We start from the raw sequence: 25,396 nt of genomic DNA on the forward strand, positions 1-25,396 counted from the left end.
TAATCCTTAAATCAACACGAAAAATGCGCCAAATATCAAAGCGCTACAATATCGTTGCTTGAATTATTATGTTAGGTGGTAAGCTCGATCAGCACTTCTGTCACGATCGTCGCCTATACGATCTAACAATTAAAAACAAAATATTTAAGAATATTTTTATAAGATCTGCAGATCTTAACATTTATGGCGTCAAATATAAGATTTTATGCCTTAAAAATATTCGTGGAAGATTTGCAACTTACGAGTTCATCTATATATTGTCTAGAGATACCAGAAAACCCCAGAAATGTCCATATTCAATCATGCTGGAACCAGTGCTGCAGAGAATTTTTAACTTACCGCAAAAAAAAGAGACACAAACTGGCCGACATTTGAGAAGCTACCGCCAAAGACAGAAACATTTACGAAACTTACATATTTCTAAAACAAAAAAAAAACAAAAAAACAGGCTACGAAACACAAAACGAAGAAACGCAGATGACATGAAGATTGGCGCAACAGCTGCATGACAAGCCAATCACACTCGCACAAATGGGGTGAGTGGGCCGAAAACGGGCGCGCAACTGAAACAACAACACAAAGTGCGCGCAGAAAAGAAAAAGAAATAAAAATACAACAACAAAGAACTTGAAAGCAACGACAGTCACAGCGGAAATAATAGCAAGCCAGCGCTAAATTATAACAGCTGCGCCTGCTGGTACTGCTGGCAATACGTGCTGATGTTACTGACGACGAACTCGACTACATGAACAACGGCTGAAGCATACATGCGTGTGAGCCAACCAACCACAAAGGGTAGCGCAGTTGGGATGGGTGCTTGGCGTCGCAGCGACAATGAAGGAACCGCTGCAAATGGAAGGAGCTAAGAACCGGTTCTGCGATTGGATTGTCCATGATCGACATTTCTTACGCTTTGACTTTTGATGCCAACAGCTGCTTGCGTAAAGCCAACCAACACAAATAACTTACATGCATACATATGTATATTAGCTTATATGGCGCAGTTGGACTGCGCGCGAGTCTTTGGGGTGTCTCTGCGACAGGCGCACACCCGCACCAATGACAAACAGCGCTGCATAAAGAGTCTGAAATAGTAGTGACTTTGATGTGCGCTTCATTTTAGCGGTGCGCTATGAACACCATCAAATTGTTGCCGTTGTTGTGGTTGTTGTTGATTGTAATCAGCGCACCACCGCCGCTTTGACTATTTAATGTGCGCTGTTGCTTGTCGCGATCGATAAGTGTTGGTGGCTGATTGCTTTGGCGTTAATGTTTTCATCTTTGGCGACTAGTCACACAACCGAAAAGAAGTGACATTAAAAATATGTGTGTGACGAAGGCAGACACACGCGTGTCGCAGACAACAGCTTAATTCAAACCAACACGATCGCAACTGGGAGTTATTAGTAGTAATATGTGTGTATGTATTTGAGTATGTGCATAGTCACCACGCCACAAAATTATGGTGTTTGCCGTGCCAAATCGTATGGCAGGCAGCGCGTCGTCATGGAGGGCGATCGACGACGATAAAGTGGGCGCAGGCGACCGTGCTAAAATGCCGTATAATGCTACGCGCATTGTTGTTGTTGCGGTGCGCCAAGTGCACAGTGGTAAGATATTGAAGTTTTGGTGCTCAAAAAACGGCTTGAGCTTAAGGCGTTCAAGTTTACTTGAATTTCAGATCGAAAAAAATTTTAATTTATTAAAATTACGGTATTTTAAACTTGCATTACATTGCTATTTTTTATTCCACATTACACTAAAATATTTTAAACAAACATATATTTTGTATTTATATTTAAATTATTGATAAAAATATAGTTTTAAATTTTTGTTTTTATTATTATTTAATTTATTTTAACTTTTTTTTTAATTTTTTTTGTTTTATTTTTTTCTGTTTTATTTTTTTAGTTTTATTATTTATATTTAAATTATTGATACAATAATAGTTTTAAAAAAAATATATTTTTAAATGTAATATTTTAATATACAATACATAATTTTTAATGTTTTCATTTTTTAAATTTATTTTCATTTTATATTTTTATTTTTTTAAAAATATATTTTATTTTTTTTTTATGTTTTTTTTTTATTTATTTTTTATTTTATTTTATTTTGTGTTGTTTAATTTTATTTATAAAATTTAAAGTTATCATTTATTTTTATATATCATCAATTTTTTTAAATTGAACTGTATATTTGTTAATTTGTTTAAATTTATTTGTAAGGAAATTTTAATTAAAAATTTTTTATTTAAGTATAGTTTAATGTTATTTTGTTGTAAATTAAATTTATTTATTTTTTTATTTTCATTTATATTTAAATTAATGAAAAATATTTAGTATTAATATTGTTTTTCATAAAAAAAAAAATAAACTTTATAAAAGAAATATTTCTAAATAAAATTAAGAATTCATTATTTAAAAACGAAAATAAATAATTTTTATGGAAAAAAATAGTTTTAAATATATAAATTTTACCGCTAAATAAATTTATTTTAATTTACAAAATGAAAAAAAATTTATTTAATATTTCATTGATTTATGATTAAAATATACTATGTAGTTCAAAATATAAGTTATTTTTATTTTATTTATAAAGGAATTAAAATTAAAAATATGTGATTTAAATAAAAATTTAAATATTTTGTTATTTACGTTTATTTACTTTTTATTTATATCTAATTTATCGATAAAAATATGAAAACTTATTTTTTTGTTAAATAAATAAATATTTTTTCTTTATAAAAAACATTAAAATTAAAAATATTTTAAATACATAGGCCGAAATTAATTTTTTTTATGTTATTCAAAATTTAATATGTACCGTAAAAATATATTTTTTAATATGAATTAATAATAAATTTTTTGTTAAATAAAAAATTTACTGTTAACATTGTTTTTAATTTAAAAAATTTTTTTTTAATATTTAATGATTAATTTTTATTATTATTATTTTATTTTTAATATATATATTTTTTTTAAACTTTTTTAATATTATTTGGATAATTGATTTATTTTTCCTTAATATAAAATGTACCGTTATATATATTTTATTTTTCTATACATCTTATTTTTTGTAAATATTTTTAAAACTTATTTTTACTTTTAACCCAACCACACCTCAAATTTGTCCCACCGTGCAAGCGCTGACATTTTCTGTGTTGTTTTCTTATTTATTTGAGTATTTGCGTGTTTGTTGTTGCTTTTGTGCCGGGTGTTGGTGTTATTATTAAACGATGAAAAAACCAGGCAATGACGGGTGGGTGCGTTAAAAACGGGTGGGCACTTAATAGCACCCAACTAAGTAAAGTAAATCAGCGGACAAACAGCAAAAATAAACAGTACGACGGCGAGACTCGCAGCGAGTTGACGAGACAGGCAGTCAGCGAAAAGCAATGGCAAGCAAAAAGTAAAAATAAAAACAAAAAGAAGCGCACATGGCGCATTGAGTATACAAACACACACACCCATATACCCGTGTCAAAATATCAACTCTGAGAAATATAACGATCGACAAGGCAGCAGCATTGGCGAGGCGAGGCGAGAATTTTTATGAAATTTCGCAAGCTCAGCAGCAAAGAAGCGGCACTCAAACACCGACCCATTTCAAAGTGCTCGCGCTGCTGTTGTTATAGGTATGTTTGCATTGCTGTTTATCAGCCTGTTCGTTGGTGGTGTTGTGGGGTCATAAATGTGCAGTCGTCAAGCCGAAGTTACCCAACCCAACATACAAACTCAACCCAAAAGTCAAAGCAACTTCAGCTGCCCGACTATCGACAACAACAACCAAAACACAGCGCGCCACTGATGCCAACATTTGTGTGTGTGTGAAGGAGTAATTTGCGCCGCGCCGGCAGTGGATAATTTCACAAAGTGCTGTTTTACAGGGTGGGTCGCGCCGCCTAGCAGTTATAAATGGTCTTGGAATTTCCACCATATTTATTGTGCTATTCAGTGCCATTGATTTGAGTCGCTGACGAACAGACTGACGGACGGACATACGAACGAACGCATGTGCGCGTGTGTGCTGCTTTACTGGTGTTGACTCTGGCGGTGAAAGGCCAAGTGGACGCACTGTTATCGCCTACAGCCGCCACATCACAGCGACACGAACGCGCACACACGCCCACAATTGCAGTCGGACAACACACATTTTATGAAATGAAATTTTTCAAAAACAAAACAACAGAAAAGCAACGCTTGGCCACAACACTTGAAGTGCGCTGAGAAGTTGAAACGCAATCAGCTCGCATCGTTGTTGGGTTGGTGGTTGCTGATCGTGAAATTGTTTCGCATGAGTGTGTCGCTATAAAAAATATGTGTGTGTGTGTATGTGTGCGTGTATTGGCGCATTAATCTAGTGTAACGAGGCGACGGTGTGGGAGTTTCGAGTTTGGTCTGGGTGAGACAACTGACCATAATTGCCGGATGTATGAGAACATTATTTATTTGGTTGAATTTAAAGTGCTGTTTGTAGTGTTAATACTTTAGTAATTGCATCAAATTGCTACGAGTCCTTCGTGAGGCACGTTTGATACATAAATATTGTAGTATAAAACATACCGATCAAGTCTGTGCAATCGATTCAATAAGAAATAATTTTTTTTTTTTATACTTCTAACATAAACTCGAGTTTACTAGCAATTTTGGTGTTTAACATCAAGTATGTTCAATCGATTCAATAAGAAATTATTTTTTTTATACTCCTAGTATAAACTCGAGTTTACAAGCCATTTTGGTGTTTAACATTAAACACTAGAAAATGGAGTTGACCATACAAAAATTTTCCCTTTAACTCAACATATTTCTGGCGCTTTTGTACATTAAATAGAATTATAGCTTTTCTACTTGTACCACAAACTCGAGTTTATTCTTCATGTTAGTGTTCGAGTTTACCATACAAGAAGTTTTCCTTAAACTCACCATTTTTTCGTCGCTTTTGTACATAAAACTTTTCAACTTTTGTCAAACTTGTGTCACAAACTCGAGTTTATTCGCCATTTTGGTGTTTAACATTAAAACCTATAAAATTGAGTTAAACATACAAAAATTTGTACTTAACTCGTCATATTTTTGGGGTTTATGAATAAAAACCGCTGCTTTAAATTAAAAATACGCAAGTTTGAAAAAATCAGACGCACTTTTGACAAAATTATCAAATTAAAGACAGAGTTTCGCAAACGTAAAAACGAAAACGTTTGACAGATGTTCGTAAACACAAAATTTTAAACTCGAGTTTACCGAAAAATTATTTGCAATAACGAAAAGTTAAAACCAATTTTAAATAAGTTTAATAAACAATTGATAAAATATAAACAAAACTAAAAGGAGACAATGTCAACAATTGCCAAATTTCTTTTGTCTCAATCTCTACTTTTTTAGACGCTACAGAGTTCATCGGTTTAGCTAATTTTTATATAATAAAATCGAATAAATAAATAACCTATAACTAATATGCAAGTTTATTTTTCAAACTTTAAAACCGGACCTGTCTGCACAGGTCTATAATTCAGATGACCAATCATGTAATCACACCCATTCTCATGACCTCTTTTTTTTCTATTTTGCTTTACAAATCGCCACCATATACAAATATATATGTATAGATATATCTTTCAATACTTTGATATGCCATTCAAACGCAGTGAATTAAAGCAAAAAGTCATTAAGTGCGTGGGCAAGTGGGTGGTTGCCATTTGACGTTTTGTGGTCAGCAACAATATGTGAATCGATAGCGACCAAATGAGCACAAGCGCACACAAACAAGCAACAAACATAGCACTGATTCAACGCCAATAAAAAACATACATTTCATGCGTTCGCGGCAAACAAACACACAAGAAATATAACTGAGTAGAGTGGGTCGGACATTGAGACGTTGCGCTAAGGTTGGGCCAACAGCAGCAACACTACAGCCAACAAGCCGTGTAAAAAGAAATATAATTAAGAAGAAAAAAAATGTATAATAACTAAAGTCTAAAAGTCGCCTGAAAGTTGAAAACTTAAGAGGCGACGACGCGCACAGCAAACTGTGTGGGCAGGTGGTGGTGGTGGTGGTGGTCGTGGTGGCGGCGCGTTAACGAGGGAGATATGGGAGTGGAGCGGCGCAGGGCGTGTGACGCTATTAACCATGTCAAACGGTGCGTGTGTGGGCTGGTGGGTAAGTTTTGCCCGGTGAATTATGTGCGCTCACCCAATTGGCAAGAAATCTCAGCAACGTAGCGGCGCAGAGAGAGACACGAGGAAATACACAATGAAATAAATATAACGCTTTGCTGTCGTCGCTTTTAATTTCTTTTCAACGTAAGCCTACAGGTTATTTTACCAATGACTAAATAGAATAAGCGACAACAGCCAACGTGCTATTAAGCGCGCGCATAATGAGCTTGGTCAGATTTTATTAGTGGCGTGCTGATGCTGGCGTTAGCGCTGCGCGTTAGTCAGTCGTTTCGGTGGCATATGAAGATATTTTGCAAATAACAGCAAAGAAGACATATGAATTTATTGAGAAAATGTAAAAAACAAAAATAGCACAGCGCGCATAAGCAGCGCGAAAAAGTATTGCGGCTTCTGTGTTTGGTGCTTGCGCGAAAGCGCCGCCGCTGCCGTTCCCTTCCTTTCAAAACGGCTGTATTATAACTTTTATTGGTTATACGTTTCTTGTTTTTCTGTGCCGTTGGTTGGCTGCTGTCATTTTAGGTATTTTCGTTGGCATAAAACGACGACATGAGCAACAACCAAAATTACACTTATCAAGTTGCGCGCCGCGCTGACGACCTCTGTTCACACGCGTACGCAAGCAACGTAAACGCGCACAGACGCGCTATGGGCGGCAGGTGGTATTTTGGTCAGCTGAAAAATTGACTCGCCAACCGCATCCGCCTGCCTGCCTGCCGGCCTGTCCACACTAACGCGTAGCTAAAAGCAAAAAACCAAAAATCGTGAAAAAGAAGTGCTGAAGAAGCGCACACCTTTAGCGGCGAGCGCACCCGCGCGGGTTGTTGGGGTCGCGCCATATCGTTGTGACTGCAGGCAAGCAAGGCGCGTCAAGGCAAGGTGCTGCTGATGGCGCAGCTGTTTTAGCGTGCTGCTATTTAAGTAAACGCGCACGCTTACCCCCCAAACGTTGTGCCTAACGCCAACACTCAATCAGCAAATGAACGTAAGAGTTGAGCATCATTAACATGATTATCGTCAGCAGTAAAGTTTTCGACTCAACGTCAGCAATGCCAACAATGTTTTGGCCGATTTTTGTCTCATCTTAAGTATGTTTGCTGTCGTTGTTGCTATTTATATTTTGGTAATGGGTGGGTTGGTGATTTTTTTGTACATTTAATTTACGATGCCAACGACAGTGGTGATGCGGCTGACGTTGTGCGCTCGTAGCAACAGCAACAAACGCTGCGTGTGTAAGACGCTTAATGGTCGCGCTTTACATTTTTCACTTCGCGTCGCGCCCGTATTTCATGCTAGCGACTGGTACCTACTTTTGTATGTATGCACGTTTGTGAACGCGCTTTGGCATGAAGACAAGACAAAAATTGAAAAGTAGTTTAACCGCTTTGATTGGAGCGCAAAGGCATTTTTTACGCCGGAATTCGTTTCTATAGCAGCGTTTTGAAGGCAATCGTGATGAAGATGGCAAGCTGACCAAACCTACTCTATAGCTACATATGACTGACAGCAGGCAGATTGGCGTGACAGTATGCTGTCACTACCGCTGCGATTGCGGCTGCTGGTGGGCGGAAAATTGATGATTCAAGGGCGCGCATGCGCACACCGCAAAAAGCATACTGTAGTTGTGCCGCAAGACAGCTCAATCTTTCTTATGTAAATTACAGCGCAATAATAGGTATTTATGTATATGTATGCGCTGCTATATTACATACAAAATATAAAGCGTCAGGCATATGCGCAGCCGCAGCAATTTTAAAACCGTAAGCGATTTCACCAGCACAGCCAGCAAATGGCGCGACAATGAGGCGCAAACGAGGCAATGTGGACCGCATAGCAGACAAATTTCAAAACAAAAGCAAAATAAACGCGCAGACAGCAGGTGCAACCTGATGTGTTTCCTCCCCAAAAAAAAGAAGGCAGACAATTATTTCACAAATACAGCGCAGCAACAGCAGTGCAGCCGCAAGCAGTCAGCACTTGCCGGCATGCTGCACTTGCACGCACACTTCGCATTTACTTTTGTGTCATATGTGCGCTGGGTCCCTATGTTTGTATGTATATATGCCACGGCACCTACCCCCGCTCCACAGCGCGCACCCAACGCGCTATTTGCACGCACAAACTGCATGATCCTTGTACGTTCCTTGTGTTTGCCATCCCCTTTTCTAAGGCATTCAATTGATACGCTTTGCTGCGCGTTCGGCGACTTCTTAGCCGTCCTTAAAGGCAAGCGCAGAAACTCATTAAGAAGCGCTGCAGCAAAGGACAACGCTTTCTTTCGTTGCGACACAAGACTAAGCGACTATGTGTTGTTGTGTTTGTGTTTGTGTGTGTGTCTGCATTTACTGTTGCTTCCAGCGCAACACATGTTCCACAGTGAATTTTAGTCTTAATGATCTTCGTGCGTTTTCAGCATTTTTAGGGGTGATTTTACCCTGCTGTTTGTTGTTGTTTTTCTCATTTTTGTATTTACTTTTTTATTTTGCTTCTTTTTAGCTCTGCTCTTTCAACATCATCCTTAACGCAGCTCACATGTATTGTTCGAGCGCCTGTCGTTATTACCATCTTCCCCATTTCTTCCTTAAGACGAGCACTTTTTTTCTGAAGGCGAACACTTTTCTATTCATTGTTGTTGTTGGCAATTAATTCTTCAATAGAATTTTGGTGAAATTTTGCTATTTGCCGTTCTTGGTAAAATTGCAAGCATAACGGATGTAAATCCCTAGATGAATACTAACACACAAACACGAATTCAAATCTACAGCGTGGAAAATGAAACTCCTTCTGTGAATTGTGTTTGAAGCTTGCTAATTTTCTATTAAATAAAAAGTTTCTCCCACGATTCTATCAGCTGTTCCGAAGCGTCAAAAAACTGTAAGACTCCACTTTTCAAGTATACTTACTTACTCTTCTAAATACGTATTTTTGTTTTACGATATTACGAGGCACGAAAATTGTTGCTCTGAGATTTTTAAAATAGTCTGGTTAAATACTGAAGACAGCTCTGCGCAAACAATGTAGCCTGCATATATACTAAAGCTCAGCTAAAAGTCGTTTATATTTTCTCTTTAGTCGCTTTCATGCTTTTTTAGCGTGGACTTTCAAGTATTTTGAGGTTAATCGCCATAAATGTCAATAATATCCTTAGGCGATATATGAGCCTAACTTTAACTAAGCTGATTGACAAATTAAGTTTTTTTGGCGTTCTACTGTGAGAAATGAGTCTTAAGGTTCATTTTGAACATAATTTGTTTAACGCATAATGTTTCAAGTCCAGTTTTACGTTAACTTAACTGATTTCCCTGAATTCGTAGACTCAACTAGAACAATTTTAAATATGCGATCCAATAGAACTAATAATTTAAATCAGCACTGGCTAATTTCCAAACTCACTTTTGTGGTTTTACCAAAGTTATTTGGAGAAAGAATTTTCTTGGAATAACTGACAAATATTAAAAAGTAAAAGTGGTGGTAGAAGTAGTGGTTTTACCAAAATTATTTATATCAAGAAGTTAAAAGTTAGGAAGCAGCTCATAAAAAGCAACTGTTTTATTTAATGTACGGTGAAGTAGTTGCACTTGATATATCTTATTGAGACAAGCGTCCATTCTTTAGCCAAATCATATTTTTTAAAAATGCTCTTCATAGGTTGAGCGCTCAAAGATTAACTTGGATTGGATTTCGCGTTTTATAAGTATTTATTTCCAGAAAGTGATTATTGCCATTTCCGCAGCATTCCAGCACAGATCTCGTGACCTTCCTGCGCTAACCAAAATATACAAAAGATAATTAAATGCACGCCAGCGAAGTTGTAGTATGCAATATACACACAAAACCGTCTAGCCGATCCGTTTTTCAGAAGCAATTATCACCCAACGTGAACTACGTTGAAATACCACAAACGCGCTGAGCAAACACCCTTCGTACGTGGATTCTTTTCTTTTGCGCTGCGAACGAAAGGTGCAATCAACGGAATCTTTAGTGTGATGGAAAGAAAATAAATGCAGGCAAGCAGGCAGGCAGGTAACCTTGCAGGCCGCGAAGATGCCTTTGCGCCGTCGCACACAAGCAAAGTGGGCACACAAGCGCTACATATAAATATGTATTATTTTCTTATAAATTGTTTTTTTATATATATATTTTTTTCATTTTGGGTGAGGCTAACTGCCAATCTGCGTATTTGTGCGGCTTTTGTCTCACACACGCGCACATAGGGCACAAAAGGGACGCATCTGCCGCGACGCATACAACAGACGGGGCGAAAGCAGTGAGTCGCCGCTTAAAGCGAGCACCGGCCAACTGTAGTAGGTGGATGTGGTTGTTTGTGTCACTATTTTTTTTTTCGAACGAGCCGAGAACCTTCAGGCGCGTCGTCGGCGACGTCACTCATCCGGCAATAATGCGGCCACCAACATGAGCGCAACAACCACCACCGCCTCGACCAAAGCGAGGTTTTGCTTTGCATTCGACATTTAGCGCACAATAATGTTGTTGTGTTTGTTGTTGTTTATTAACTATGCTTTTTGTTTTTTGGGTTTATCAATTCGGAGAAACCACCTACCTAACTAAGCAACTATCGCGGGTATATAAGTAACCAACCCAGCAGCGCATACACCTACAAGCGCGCAACAGCAACACAACACACCACCACCAACGCCAACGCCACTCACCGCGCCTCAGATTTTATATATACACACACACACACACACATGCGCGCGACGTTTCAAAAAGAAGACGGATATGAACAAAGAATGAATATGGAAAAAATTAATGCGTTGGGCTGTTGAAAATTGAGACCCACAAGCAAAAACAAAACAAATTTTTTAACAAAAATACAAAAGGGGAATGCGCGTTTGGGGAGTATATGTGTAGCAGCAGTGCGTTACGATGAGGCGAGGTCGTTTGCTGACGCGCTTTGTTGTTATAACTGGCGTTGGTGGTGCCGATCATCAACACCAACTTGCCAAGTAACAGATTGCGGGCGGCCGAACGGCTAAAAGAAGTGAACAAAAAAAAACAGCACGACAAAGGCAGACCAAAAATATAATGACGACGGCAACGTCGACTATGACAAACACAACAGCAGTCGCAGCTTATGTGTTAAGAAGATGAACAAGTATGGCTGGCAATTTACAAAAATCCCCGCTTTAAACCGAGCACAAGCATTTATACACGCGCAGATGATGACAACCCAACCCAACGCTTGGCAAGCCAAGGCAAACCGAAGTACCAACACAAGAGGGCACGAAGGCACCAAGCCACCAAAACTCAACCCAACCCACGTCAGACGCATTGACAGTCAGTCACACAAGCGATCACTCGGCCGACCCGTGGGACGGAAGCAAACGCTGCGGGCGACGAAGAGCGGCGGCAAGCGCAAGCGACGAGCAAACGTGTTTCGGCGCGATACAAAAAAAAAAACTAAAAACGCAGGCAGGAAAGATTGGGCTGGTCGAACGGCACGACGCTGTTGCGGGAGTTAGCATAGAGGCTTACTACTACTGGTTTTCGTTTATTTTATATTGCATTCAGTGGTAATGGCACGGAAATTGAAGAAAGAAGTAAAATTGGGGTGGAAGATCCGCATTTTAGGCGAGTTTTTGCGCCTTTTTTTCTTTCAACAGCAACACAAAAAAAGGGGTCTCTACGCATATGCGCCCAAAAACGGACGCTGCACAACAATAACAACAGCAATGCCACAAAAGGCAGCACAACAGCAGGTAAAAAGGTGCAACGTCGCGACAGCTGCAGCGCTGGCAGGTAACTAGCAGGTAGCGTTAATTGTATTGTAGTGAAGTTGGGTAGAGAAAAGTAGAGTAGAGCAGAGCAGGGCAAGGCAGTGTAGGAAGTAGGGTAGCGACAGGTCGGGTCGAGACTGTTGGAATGTTTACAGTTCGTGACGAGTGTGAGCTGAACCCGATAATAACTGTGGCGGTGGTGGTGGTGGCGCACCATAGTACCTCACTTGCCACAGCCGTGGGCAATGCAACAGGAAATTCCACACACATACATACATAGCCACGCACAAATGTACGAAAAATAACAATGATTTAGATTTATTTTTGACCATTTCAACTTCGATGAGATAGCAATTTTTGCCGGCGCGCATTCCCAACGCCACAAAATCCTTTCGAGTGGCGCGATCAACAATGAAAATAACCCTCGAAAACTATATACACTTATTTGCGTTTGCATACTTTGTTGCATGCAACAGTCTGCAATATGCATAAGTGAGCACGAACAAGCGAGAGCCTAAGCAGGTAGCTTGAAGCGCTCGGTACTGTATCTAATTACGAGTGTGTGCATATGTATGGACGCTGTCGTGCGGCACCCCACCCCAAATATTCAAGCAACATGTGTTGTCGTTGTGGCAGCGCAGTCTTGCAAATGGGCACGGGAAGTGCGTAGTAATTGAATTTCTTTGTTCGCCGGCTTTGTGCCACACAACGCCAGGCCCGACTGGCACAGCTTGCCAGCCAACGGCGGGGTCGTACGACCATAAATATAATATATATATTTGTATAGCGGTCTGCATGTAAATATGTTTGCACAGGACATCCTGCGACGACTTTCGCTGCATATGCCGCGTGAGAAAGCCTTCAGCGCTTCTTGTGGTATGCGCACGAAGAGCCGCCATGTAGTTGTGGGGTTTCTCTTTGCCTTCAGGATGCATGCAACAGTATTGAAATATTAAACCCATTTAATATGCAATTATGGTGGTATCGAATAGCAACAGGTACGAGCAATCAAGAATGGCACTAAAAATAAAGGCAAGTTCGGGTTTCGCAGCGCTCGGTACGCATGAGATTGTGGTGAAACTGTTAAGTAAAGTGGGATTAAGAAGCTTAAAGGCGGATGTTTCAAAAAAGTAGTAAAACTCCTAGAACTGCGTCTATTGCAAACTCAACTCTCTAGGACGATGGGTTTGAGGTTAGTTTCGAATTTGCAATGTCTTAAAATTGAATACGCGGTTCCCATGAGTTTATAGATTACGGTTCTAAGTGAAACATTCCTTTCTGCTGACATCCTAAACGTGAAACCTGTGTCGTAATTCAATAATTTTCAACCTCTATTTCCACTCAATTTAAGCTACAAGTATTTGAATGAAATCAACATTATTTTGGAGCGCTATGACACATCTACCGAACAATAGGTTAGGTTTTATCATGTAGCAACCCTGCGCGAACCTCACAAAACCCAACGCTTTCAAGACATATCTAATTGTGGATGCTTCTGAGAACTAGATAAAAACCCAAGGGGATACGCAACTAAAGCGTATGGGACGAAGTGCGCAAAAGACACAAAAAAGAGCAAACCAAAAAATGAAAGCGCACCAAATGCCAATACACAAGCAACGAGTCACAGACGCACACAAGGAACCGAATGTCAACAAAAAAATATTGGAAATTTTTCAAAACACACGCGCATAGGTATGTCTGTATGTCAGTAATGTGTAGGCATGTCGCCGGGACTGGGTTGGTTTTTTTCGACAAGCAGGCAGGCCGACAGCGAGTGTCAACGCCAGACAAGGCACGCAAGCAGACGAACCAGCAAGCATTTCTGGGGTGGAAATGCGAAAGTAAAAAACCAAAAAAGCAACAAACAAAACAACGATCGCAGTTTGGTAAATTGACGCTTCGATGCCGACGTCGCTTAGACAGCTAGTAACGGCGAAAGTCAACGTCAACGACAGCGTTAGCGTAGCCGTTGGGTTAGACGACGCTCGGTTAGCCGGTGGTGGTGGTGTCAAACATTTCGCATCGAAACTTAAAAAGTGCCTAGAAGGGACAAATAGAAAAGTAAACATAGCCGGCATGTGAATGTAAGTTTGTGGGTACACTAGAGGTTTAAGTTGCAGTTTGAAGGGCAATATGGGTGGTAACTGACAGTTGGGTCTAACGTTTAGGGGGTACGATTGTGCGCAGCTGGACTTGAGTGGCTGCTGACGGATAAACGGACAGATCAAACAGTATCTTCTATTAGAAGGACATCGCTATTATGTACACATAGACAGGGATGGAAGTTGGCGAAAGCAGGAAGTGAAAGATATTCAAGTTATAACGCTTGGTCAGCTAGTAGAATAGTATAAAAATGTAGCTGGATTCAAAGAAAAAATCATATAAATAGTTACATATCTAAGTAAATATGTATGAGCCTACCAGCGGGTGCTAAGAGTGTTTCTGTGAAGGCGACAGGCGGTGGCGCTACATGTTGAACGGACCATTTGAACTGAACCAGCAACGGAGAGCGAGCAATTGTGCCGCAGTTAGGCTTGCACATGCGGACTGTTACTTTCAAAAAACTTACAATTCCACGCTGTAGTGGCCACTATCGCCTAGGGTTGTTGTAGGGTGTAATAAAACCAAACGAAACTGCGTTGCATTTCTGCACATGCTTGGGCAACCCTCACTAATGGCGGTAGCTAAAAAGAGGGCACAACATACTACGCTATCTATGTGTAGACTTTAGTCGGCAGCGATGCGATTTTATGACCAAACCAACTATGCCTTGTAACGCCGTTGGGGAGGATTGGCAATGACTGAGTTGGGTAGTGTGTGTGTGTGTGTGCTCGTATGTGGGTTGCAGCTGCATGTACACTAAACTACAACACCAACAACAAAAACACATACACACGGACAGTAATGTGTGTAGAATACCTTGTAGCGAAGGTAGAGTGAGGCAGAAGCAACAAGCAATTTCCGCCAAAGCGTCGGCGTTGGAGTAGTAATAGCGCATAAGAGGGAGAATACGAGCCGAAGAGGAGATGGAAAATATGCGCATTGCACGCAACCGGGCATAACTCTTGGCTACAAACACACACACATATATACATAGGTTTGTTTGGCTGTGCGTTGGTTGGGTTTGGGTTGACTGCTGCGCTGTTTGAAATGGGCAAACTGCCGACAGGTAGAAAATCGAGCAGCGTAGCAATTAACGAAACGTTAGTGAGGTGTTAAATATAAAATTTCGTATTTCTAAGAATCTAATGCGGTGAAAATTTCGTAGCGTCATTGGTAGTTGAATGCTGAAATTGTGTGCGAGGCTGCTGCTGTGGAGTACCTGTGAAGTGGCCTTGAAATGCCAGCACTAGGAACTAGGACAGGATATTAACAGCTGAATTAACTTATGTATGCAGATGTAAATGTGCGATAATTTAGAGTGACAACTTAGTTGCACTACAGTATACTCTGCTTACATGATTCTTAGAACTACTTTTTTATATCCTTAAAGGGCCGTGACGAGTCGAGTCGTATGCGAAAGTAGGGGCTAAAGTTTTTGAGATATCGATCAGAAATTTCTCACTCATTTGTCAGAACCGCCGATATCGCACCACTATAGCATATAGCTGCCATACAAACTGACCGATCAAAATCAAGATAGAGATCTTTTTATACGCTATTATGCTATAAGAAATATAACTGTGGAAGTATTATAGAAGTTAAGCTTTTTTCTTGTTATAAATTGATTTTAGTGAAACAGAAGCTTTTATTATGAAATGAGTCTTCAATACTGCACTACTTCCAAGAACTTAATAAACTGAAACGAAGCTTTTTCGCTTCAAGCCAATTATGGCTTAAATAGCCTAACATTAAGACTTTACAGGTTTCGAAAATTTTAAAAACAATAATATCTCTAAGCTTGAATTATAAAAACACAGTTGAAAAATACTTAAAATACTAAACTGGAAGCAATAAGCTTAAAGTGCCCCACTACATATAACTTTTTTCTAACGATCACCGAAACTATCAAATTAAGCTTTTCGGAGCTTTTAAAAAAAAAAGAAAAACAAAATCTATATAAATCAAGCTTATTGTGGTTAAAAAAACACAAAATATTGACATTATAAGTTTTGAAAAATTACGCTTTTTTGGCGAAAACTGAAGTGCCAAAAACACAGCTAAAAATTACTTAAAAGTGGAAGGATCGTATAACTTGACCTTAAAGACCCTTAGCACGGTACTACCTTCAAAATAATTATCAAAATGAAAGCTTTTCAAAGCTTTTGCAAGTCAGTTTTTCTTCTGAATTCATATTTTCACATTTCGTTTTTTTTTAAGTTAAAAATATTATCATCAACTTTATCACGTATTTTTAGTTATATATTAAAGTCTTTCCCATTTATTTCAAGCATTTTTTGTATGAAATCTAGTTTAATTTTATAAAATATACATATTTCTATATACATTAATATAATTAAAAAAAAATAAATATAAAAAAACATACCTTATTTGAAATAAAAAGTCAAAAAATCCTTTAACTGCTTATAAACGCCAAAACTGCGACATTTTACTGCATGCAAGCACTATGTCAAGTTGGTAGGACTAGCAAGCTTTCAAACTACCGTTATGTTACTTTTGTTTATCTGTTGTTAAACTAATGTATTTTCGCACAATTATACTTATAATTCACTTTTTAATACAGAAATCGAATTTTCATCAACACACACACTCACACAATGTTAGTTACTCTTCATATTCACAATTTTTTCTTTTTAGTGTTAAAATTCTGCACTTTATATATTTCTTTAAAAAAAAATATTAATTTTTGTTTTGGTTGTCACTTGGCAATTGTATATTGATATATAATAATAAAAGAAATCGTAGACAGTGGAGCGACGCACTGTAGGCACATGCGAATTAAATTTGCCGCTTCACAAAAACACAACAACCGTTCACTTCAATAAATTCCGACAAACTGTGCAGGCGGTAGCGTGAGGCTGAGCGCCTACCCCAGCGCAGTTGGCGTTGAAAATTGAAAACGAAAAACACACACAAAACAGAAAGCAGAAAATGACAACGGGCAGCGGGCAGCGCCGAGTCGGCGAGTCGCCGTCGTGTATCAACACAGACACAAACACAGGGGCGCGCGCAGGCAGTCAGCAGTCACATAGCCAACGGAGTCAGCGGCAGAGGCTTTAAGAACCATTGTGCGCCAATGCCGCCACCACCACCACCAGCAACCCAGCAGGCTAACGCATTGCCGTCGCCAGCCACCTTACACCGAATGATCACACAAAGCGGAATCGGTAGAAAAACAACAAAATTGCAAGAGTGTTTAACAAAGGGTATGCTGTTAGGTGCGGTGCGGCGCGACGCCGCTGGGTTGTATGGTGGTGCGCTGCGACGCAAACGACACGGACTTTGTGTACAGCTACCTCCTACTTACCTACCTAATTTTTGTATGTTAACCGACTACAACAAAAATTACAAGAACATTGGCGGCTTCAACTTCAACCCACCCGCCTAAAGCGCAAAATACCAAAAACAAAAAAAAACAAAAACAGAATAGAAGAAGCAATCAATGCCTGACACCGCACAGTGGTGTGAAATAGTATACGATACGTTTATTATTTTTATTCTAGAAAATCTTTACTTATTAACTTTCCCAAGAAAAGATTTTTTTATTTACTTAGGTAAATACTTCAGAGATATCGAATTTAATATTGAAAAAAAAAAACAAAAAAAGTGAAATGTAAATTCTCTTCCTTTGAGATTGTTTGACTGAGTTCGAGGCACGACTGAATAAAGAAAAGATTAAATATTACATTATAAATTATAATATAAAATGTAAGGCACATAAAGAACAATAGATTTGATTTATAATATTAAATTACAAGTCTTACGCCTTCATTGTATAATCATTATATATTTTTTATTATTATATAGTTTCTAACTAAACTCTAACTTTTCGCATTTTTCAGCGGTGATGTGTTTGGTCTAGCGTTAGTAGAATTTTTGAAAAAATAGATGGTGATTTAATCAAACTCCTTTCTACTTTGTGAATTTTTTTTCACTGAGAACGCTTTGGAAGTTAAGTTTTCAGCAGTAACAAAACTTTGTTTTGAAAAATTATTGGAATGTAATGGCAAAGTAATGTAGAAAAATCGATGGAAATTCCGTGAAACTGTCATTGAAAATACTCGCTGCAGATTGAAGCTGGCCAAAATTATTATGAATGTCATATCATAAGTGATTGAATATATCCAAAGATTTATTTATGTAATTTTGTAATATACAAGTCCATTCACACAGTCATTTCATCGCTTTAAAACCAAAACATGTAAATTCAAATTTACGGGTTATATCCATATGTGAATTAAAAAATAAATCAATTTTTTTTTTTGCATATTTATCAAATGTACATAAATATAATTGAGAACACTTTTCGAAAATTAAAAGTAGACTCGGCAAGTTTCAGATATATGAGTATATTTGTGAAACATTTTTAACTTAGTGTTATTGGCTCCCAAAACTTTAAACATGTTTTTCACGATAGGCTACTTTCAGTGTCGATGGGGAAAATTTCTCTTAAATGGCACCGATTGACTTGAATTCTTACACGACCTTCTTTGATATATTTGTCAGGTAATGATAGAGGCAATAAGATTTGACAATAATTTCGGTTTTAAAGCTAATGTGAAGTGTTAATTTTTTTTAAAAAAAAAAAAACTTTGGGAAATCCTCATTTGGTCTAAAATCAAAATTTTGTCTAGTCCTTGGAACATTACGTCATCTATAACAAGAATACATTTTTTTGGTGTTAGGATTTTTCGGGATGCTCCTGTATATCGGTTACGTGAACAAGAAAATGAAAAATTAAATAATAAAAAATTTAACAAATTATTTTTTTTAAGTTTTTTAAGCAATATTAAAATTAAGTGCAATTTCTCCTAATTTTTTTTTCGTCGTAGACTGTAAAAAGCCGTTAATTGAAATAGTTAACAATTTAACACTGCTCACACCACTGTGCACTGCTATAATCAACAGTAACGGCGCCGGTACCAGCTGCTGAGTGGGTGAGCAGCGAAGAAGAGTGGCTTGTGAACATGTGCGCGCTGGTCAGAGTGAGAGGGGGCAATAACAACAGCAACAGCGAAATATTTATACACAGTTATGCACATACAATATACATATATACATATATATGTGTGTATATATATCGGCATGCACATGTGGCCGAGTAGGGTGGGTTCACTGCATGGTCAACTGGCTAGTCGACTCTTGGCTGCTTCAATAGTGCTGACTGTTGGTATGCCGGTGTATGTATGCATGTATGTATTTTTTGCCCCTTCAACACTATTTCTTGCTGTTGTTATTTGTCGTCCATGGCATGTCTCATCACAGCAAAACAACGCTGCCGCCAGCCAAGTCGATCGGCAATCGGGCACAAAATCACCGTGCGCTGTACACCGGTGAGGGGTAGCGGTGCGGTACAGGTCAATTTCGTATACCAAAATACGCCTGCTCAGGTTTTATGTGGGTTGCTTGCTTCTTTGTTGTTGCTGTTTTTTTTTCTTTTAGTTTTGCCGAAAGGCCACACATAACTGATGATCATGGATTTCGCTTCGCTTTTCATTTTCGCTACCATCGAGTTGAGTTTTAGCGCTTCAGTTATTTGGCTACACACATGCATACCATATACATGCATATGTATATATGTAAGTATGCATACACCGATATAGGCATCTAGTTCAGCCGTTCGGCGACGATGGTGTTTACTCGCACAATAATGAGCCTACGAATATTCATAGACGGCAGAGTAGGTGATAAGTGCGATCGCGATTGGGCTTAGAATTTTGTACGACAGCTACCAACGCTGCCGGCATCGAAAGGTGCAGCGAAGCGCAACGACGCGCTGAGATTCGTATAGGGGGTTCTACTAGCTCAGCAAGTCCGTGACTCATAGAAATGAGAGCGACGTTGTTCTATACACCGGCTAGTGTTGCGTGATAAGGGCTAAACCGAAGATCACAAATACACTACACATGTGGTGTATGCATGTGTGTAGGTGAGCGTATGTAAAGAGTATGCATTCTACATTGTTTGCGGAAATCATTCAGTTTGTGGGAAGTGGGGACTCCCTAAGCGGCGGGTGGCTATTCTCTAACGTGACTTGCATCATTGCAATTACATTTGTACGTCATTGTTGTGATCTCATGGAATTATCAGAAAAATATTGTTGTTTGTTTAGAAAAATCCGGAAATAAATGCACTACTGGAATCTCCAGCTTTTTACGCGGTATTTTACAATTGCTCGCGTTGACCTATGAACAGACACGTGAAGTAGGTATAATAGTGCAATGCAGTTGAGGTACGGTTACACATGGCCACCTGTTTACACATTACATATTCATATGAAATTATTGCACTTTTTTCTCAATCCCTTTAATATTACTAAAACAAAGTCGACGATCAATATTTTTGCACCACTGTAGTTTTTTATACAAATGTTTAGAAAAAAGAAATCCAACCATTTTATTTAGCATCGTTAGAATGATGAGATTAAGGTCAAATATGTACCGTTTTGCGCGCTAACTTGTTGTCATTTTGTAGGCAATTTCTAAAAGTCACTCTTGAAGATTTCCTTGTTACTATTGGAACTGGGACAGTCGATTTTCAGAAGCTTCTCTTAAGGCGAATTTTTCAAATAGCAAAATCATACGCCACAGACAGACTCTAAGGTAAATGTATACCTTCTGCTCAACGCAAAACGAGACTTTATCCATAACTCGACAAGGACATGACATATGGCCATACTTTTTTTGCTTGGGTTGGCAGGACTGTTATATGTTTACATGTCAAATTGTCGCGATCTGTCACATAGTTTTTTTTTTACGGCACTATAAACAAGTCAACCTCGAGTGTGGTTTTCGAATTTTACTATGGAAATTAACGTTGAGCAAAGAGTTTTTTTTTGAAATTTTGTTATTCCAATGGAATAAGTGCGACGGACGCAATGAAAATGTTGCAGAAGGCATATGGGGAGTCTTGCCTATCACGTGCATGCATTTTTGATTGGTATAAGTCGTTCAAGGACGGCCATACATCGCTGGAGAACTTGCCCCATGATCGTCGTCCAGCAACGTCAATAAACGAAGAAAACGTCGAAAAAGTAAAGAAAATTGTGTTGGAAAATCGTCGTGTGACTGAAAGAGAGATAGCTACCCGATTGAAGTCATAAAAGAGAATTCGAAGAAGGAACTGAAAGCCATACCTAAAGCGGCCTACCAGAAGTGTTAGGAAGATTGGAAAAAAAGGTGGCATATGTGTATCGCCTCTAATGGTGACTATTTTGAAGGGGATAAAATAAATATTGAAGAATAATTAACCGTTTTTGTTGTTTGAGCCAGTCTCGTTTATATTTGAGCAGAAGGTATATAAGAAACTCTCAAAAATACTTTCCGATCTTTTGGCGAGTCACCTACGATATGTTCCGATAAAACACGATTCTGCTCCTATTAGCCCAAGTTCACCGCTTCTAGACGATTGTTTCCTTCAGACGGTCCAACTATGGACAGTTGAGATAAGAATTAAAAGTTTGGCTGTAGTTAGGTGATTCACTTCTAATCCCACTAAACACATAGCAAAACCTTTCTAGCCGTTAATTCAGGATTTTAGGATTTCCAGCGTTTTCAAAATTATTAAAGAAATTACTCTTAAAGCCCTTCAATTAGTTAAAAATAACCATAAACAAAATAAATATTTGAGTAAGATAGAAAAATTAATTGGGATTTGAAAGTCGAACGTTCAAAATATAATTGGGAACAATGAACAAGCGAAAAACTTATAAAACAATGATTGTAAAAACTAACAAGGGTAAGGCGTAAAATTTTCGCAGTGATTTTAGAAACATATACTTTTTGCAAAAAGTTAAGAAATATAGTGTATTGTATACAGAAACATTGCGTGAGTATTTGAAAAAGAATGGATTTTATAGTCATTTGATTAGACAGCAGTGCTTAGTAATGGGTTAACTTTTCCTACGATGTAAATTAATGTAGATGTTTGTTTTTGGGTCAATGACAATTACGTGACGAAAGCGCGATTCAAATATTCGAAAATATGGTTCTATTTAAGGGCAGTGAAGAAGCACTTTTGCCGAAAATAGTTTTCTTTGCACGAGCTCCACCTACGACGCAACTCCACTATAATAGTGTGTAACTTAACGTCGGGGTTGGAGCGAAAAATTTGGTCCTTTTTGAAACAACAATAAATCGCATTGTATACTTGAATCTTCTAAGTTATAAGCGGACCAACAACGCAGATAAAATGGTTTTTTTGTGAGGTTTGCAATATTTGGCTATTTAGTTATGAAGTACGGTAAAAAATATACCTAGGATTTATTTATTATATTTATTTATAATTCCTGTAACGCTTTCATCTATTTACTGCAAGGATTCCAGATTCGTTTTCTTGAAAAAAAGGAAAGCTCTTGCTTTAATTTAGATAGGCTGCTTTCGCTGTTCTTTTTCTGAAGCAATTTTTAAAAAGAGATTGCATACTTCTAGCTTTTTGTTTATAGTGTAAAATATTGTACAATATTTTTATACTCAGCGCGTAATATGGGAAAGAGTAGTATAGTTTTGTGCACCTAAGTTTATCGATAACAACGAAACTAATCGCAAACACTTGTAACACAATATTTTTATTTTGAAAGTTTAAATTCCCGGGAAAGAAAAACTTCCCATAAGAAAATATATGGAAAATGTGTAAAGTTTGCATAAAACGGTTATAGGCATTTAATCATACTCAACGTTGTTGGGACAATAGGTTTTTTGGTATTTTGTTTTTGTTGTTCTTCAGAAAGAAGAAATTTTGGTACATAATTCAATATCTAGGAAATCTTTGGTTTCCATAGTACGGTATTATGTCAAATCAAAAAAAAATTTTGTTTGCCGGAAAGCCGATTTATCACTTTTGCATTAACCACTCAAAATAACAAAAATATCTGTGAAAGCTTTTCACAACTATATACCTCATTCTCTGACTCACTGGTCCATTGAGGCGATACAATTTAGTTATGGAAATTCCAGAAAACGAGCGCGCGTCGCAAAACGTGTCGCACAAATCACCTTACTCAGTGAAATTGAAAGTCACTACGACCAGCCGCGAGGTGATGCACAAAACGCCGAGAGAAGCGAAGTGAAGTGGTCGCGCCGGTAGCAACAAAGTAGCCAACACAAGCGCGCTAGCGTTAGCGGCGCATAGCTGCGCTCGGCCACTTTCGTCATCAAACAACGAATGGCTACCGCACATACTTACATACTTACACATGTATGTATGTATGTGTGCATGAGCCAATGTACAAAGTCAACACGATGCGAGTATAAAACTAGTTGGTGAATGATCAGCAATATGGATAACAACAAAAACAAAAAAAGGCAACAGTAACATTGAAAGAGTCACAACAAAGTGGATTGCAGCATCCGCACGTCAAGAGCGTTCCCCATATTTATCGTCAAACAAATGTAATACATCAGCAAATCAGTGTATATAGGCATGTGTGTGTGTGTGCGTGTGTACGTTAGAACCAGTTTTGCAAACTCATGAGATTCACCTGAGCGGCTTATAGCAACAACACGCCGCTGCACCTACGCTCCACAGGCCAGCGTTTGAACAGGAAAAACGTATCGTATGATTATGAAATTTGTTGTTGTAGCGATATTCTTGTACACCCGTCTAGCCGTCTAGTGGTTGGTGATTGGTGTTTGTTGGTGGAGGAGCCAGCGCTGAGTATTTACATGCGTATGAGCATGCTGTAAGCGTACGGCGATCATTGAGCCAGCAATGTCTGCAACGGTGTTTGTGGCGCTCGATCGACGGCTTTATGAAGCGCAGTCTTAACACACACACACACACACATGCCTACATTCATAAACATACAGTTAACTGCTATTTGGTATGAGCGCAACACAACGGCATTGGCTGCCTTGTCTTTCGGCTGTTTGGTCGAACCAAGTCCAAGTGTTGCGCCAAACGGCTTGAGAGGAGTACTTTGGACATACATACATACACACACACATATATATATAACCGTGATATAATGCGCTGCTGCAGCGCAAGAAGGTCAATATGTATTTACTACCGATTTTTACTCTTGCTGCACTTTTTAAGCGCTTTGTAATTGCTGCTAATATTGTTGTTGGGAAACCTGTTGAGTGTGTTGAAAATTGAAATTAGGTTGTGCGGCTCAAGGAGTGCATCGTTAATGCTGGGGAAAACTGGCTTGCCTGCCTTGCCAGTGAGCGGCGTCCAGTGAGTCAGTAGGGCTTCCTTGTAAACGGATGTGCTGTTATGATTTTGGTATAAGGGGGGGCAGATTCGCATGTTTGTCGATTGGAGTTATGTGAGCTAAAATTGGGTTACTCGGTGCAGGTAGTTGTTGCACGTTTGCGTACACACGAAATATTTTCATTATTTCATTCATACAAAGTCGCTGTGCCGTAGTAAGCTGGCAAGCCTACTAGAGTATGCATTAATGTGGTATTTAGCATGAGTTAGATGAATCAGCAGTTGTGACGCTCTTATTTTGTGTTGTATTTTGCAAAATACATATTTTCTCGAACTAAAGCTTTTCTAGCTGAATTTTTAAAACTTAAAAATAACAAATTTTTAAGAAAATATCTATTTATTGACGAGTAGCACAAAAGAGTTTCTCAAACCTTTGGATAGTGCTTTAAAAATGTGAGCAGCCTCTCTTTAAGACTTAGTTAAGTAAGTTATAAGTTTTTTACTAAATTGTTGAAAGTTCGAAGAGCAACAAATACAAATCTTCTACTCGAATTTAGCATAGATTTCTCGAAAAGATGAAGCCTAGCAAGGCTCTGGATTAATTGGAACATTCTTTTGTGATCTGAGAAAATGTTAAGGGGTAGTCCGAATTTTCAAAATATCAATTTCTCAATCAATCAATTTTTGCATTTTCGTTAAGTGTAATATCTTGAAAATATTCTCTGAAAATTTCAAGTTGATCCGATAATTACTTTTTGAGTTATTCGACAAATAACAGAAGGCGCTCGGGCACATCAAAGCGCTCGGGAGCAGCAAGAAACTTTAAATGCGTTTTTTTCAAAACTATGTTTTTTGAACTGGTGGCAACTCGAAAACCGTACAGTAGATTTTAGTGAAATTTATATAGCTTTTAGAATACATAGTAAACTCGGGCCTGATCGAAGGATTTTTTTTCAAAAATTTCGATTTTTTAAGACCAATATTATACCAAATTAACTGTTGATTTTTTTCCTAAAAATCTAGAAAAAAATTTTCTGAGGCTGCCATTTTTGAAAAAAAAGCTTCGGTCAGGCACAGAATTATCTATTTATAAAACTATTTTTTTTATCCGATTGATTTTAGATGTATCTCCAAGGACTTATGATTGTCACCGCAAGGACCTGTAACTTTGGAAATTAAAAATTTTTTTCGGAATTTTCTTGACTA

The 25,396-nt window shown here is 38.2% G+C and overlaps 1 protein-coding gene across 6 annotated transcripts in view; it reads right to left on the reverse strand.

Annotated features, from left to right (window-relative positions):
* Nucleotides 1–25,396, reverse strand: part of chn (zinc finger transcriptional factor charlatan) — a 44,909-nt gene that overhangs the window by 13,998 nt on the left and 5,515 nt on the right. For 2 of the 6 annotated variants that reach the window (XM_070109045.1, XM_070109043.1), the window contains exon 1: nucleotides 16,404–16,894. The exons of 1 other annotated variant lie outside the window; for it this stretch is intronic. The gene's annotated coding sequence lies outside the window, so the exon portion shown is untranslated. Of the gene's footprint in view, nucleotides 1–16,403; nucleotides 16,895–25,396 lie in introns of those variants that run through there. 3 more of the 6 variants (XM_070109048.1, XM_070109046.1, XM_036375006.2) reach the window with 2 other exon arrangements.

Source organism: Bactrocera oleae, chromosome 4, assembly GCF_042242935.1.
Source record: "Bactrocera oleae isolate idBacOlea1 chromosome 4, idBacOlea1, whole genome shotgun sequence".
Classification (NCBI taxonomy): domain Eukaryota; kingdom Metazoa; phylum Arthropoda; class Insecta; order Diptera; family Tephritidae; genus Bactrocera; species Bactrocera oleae.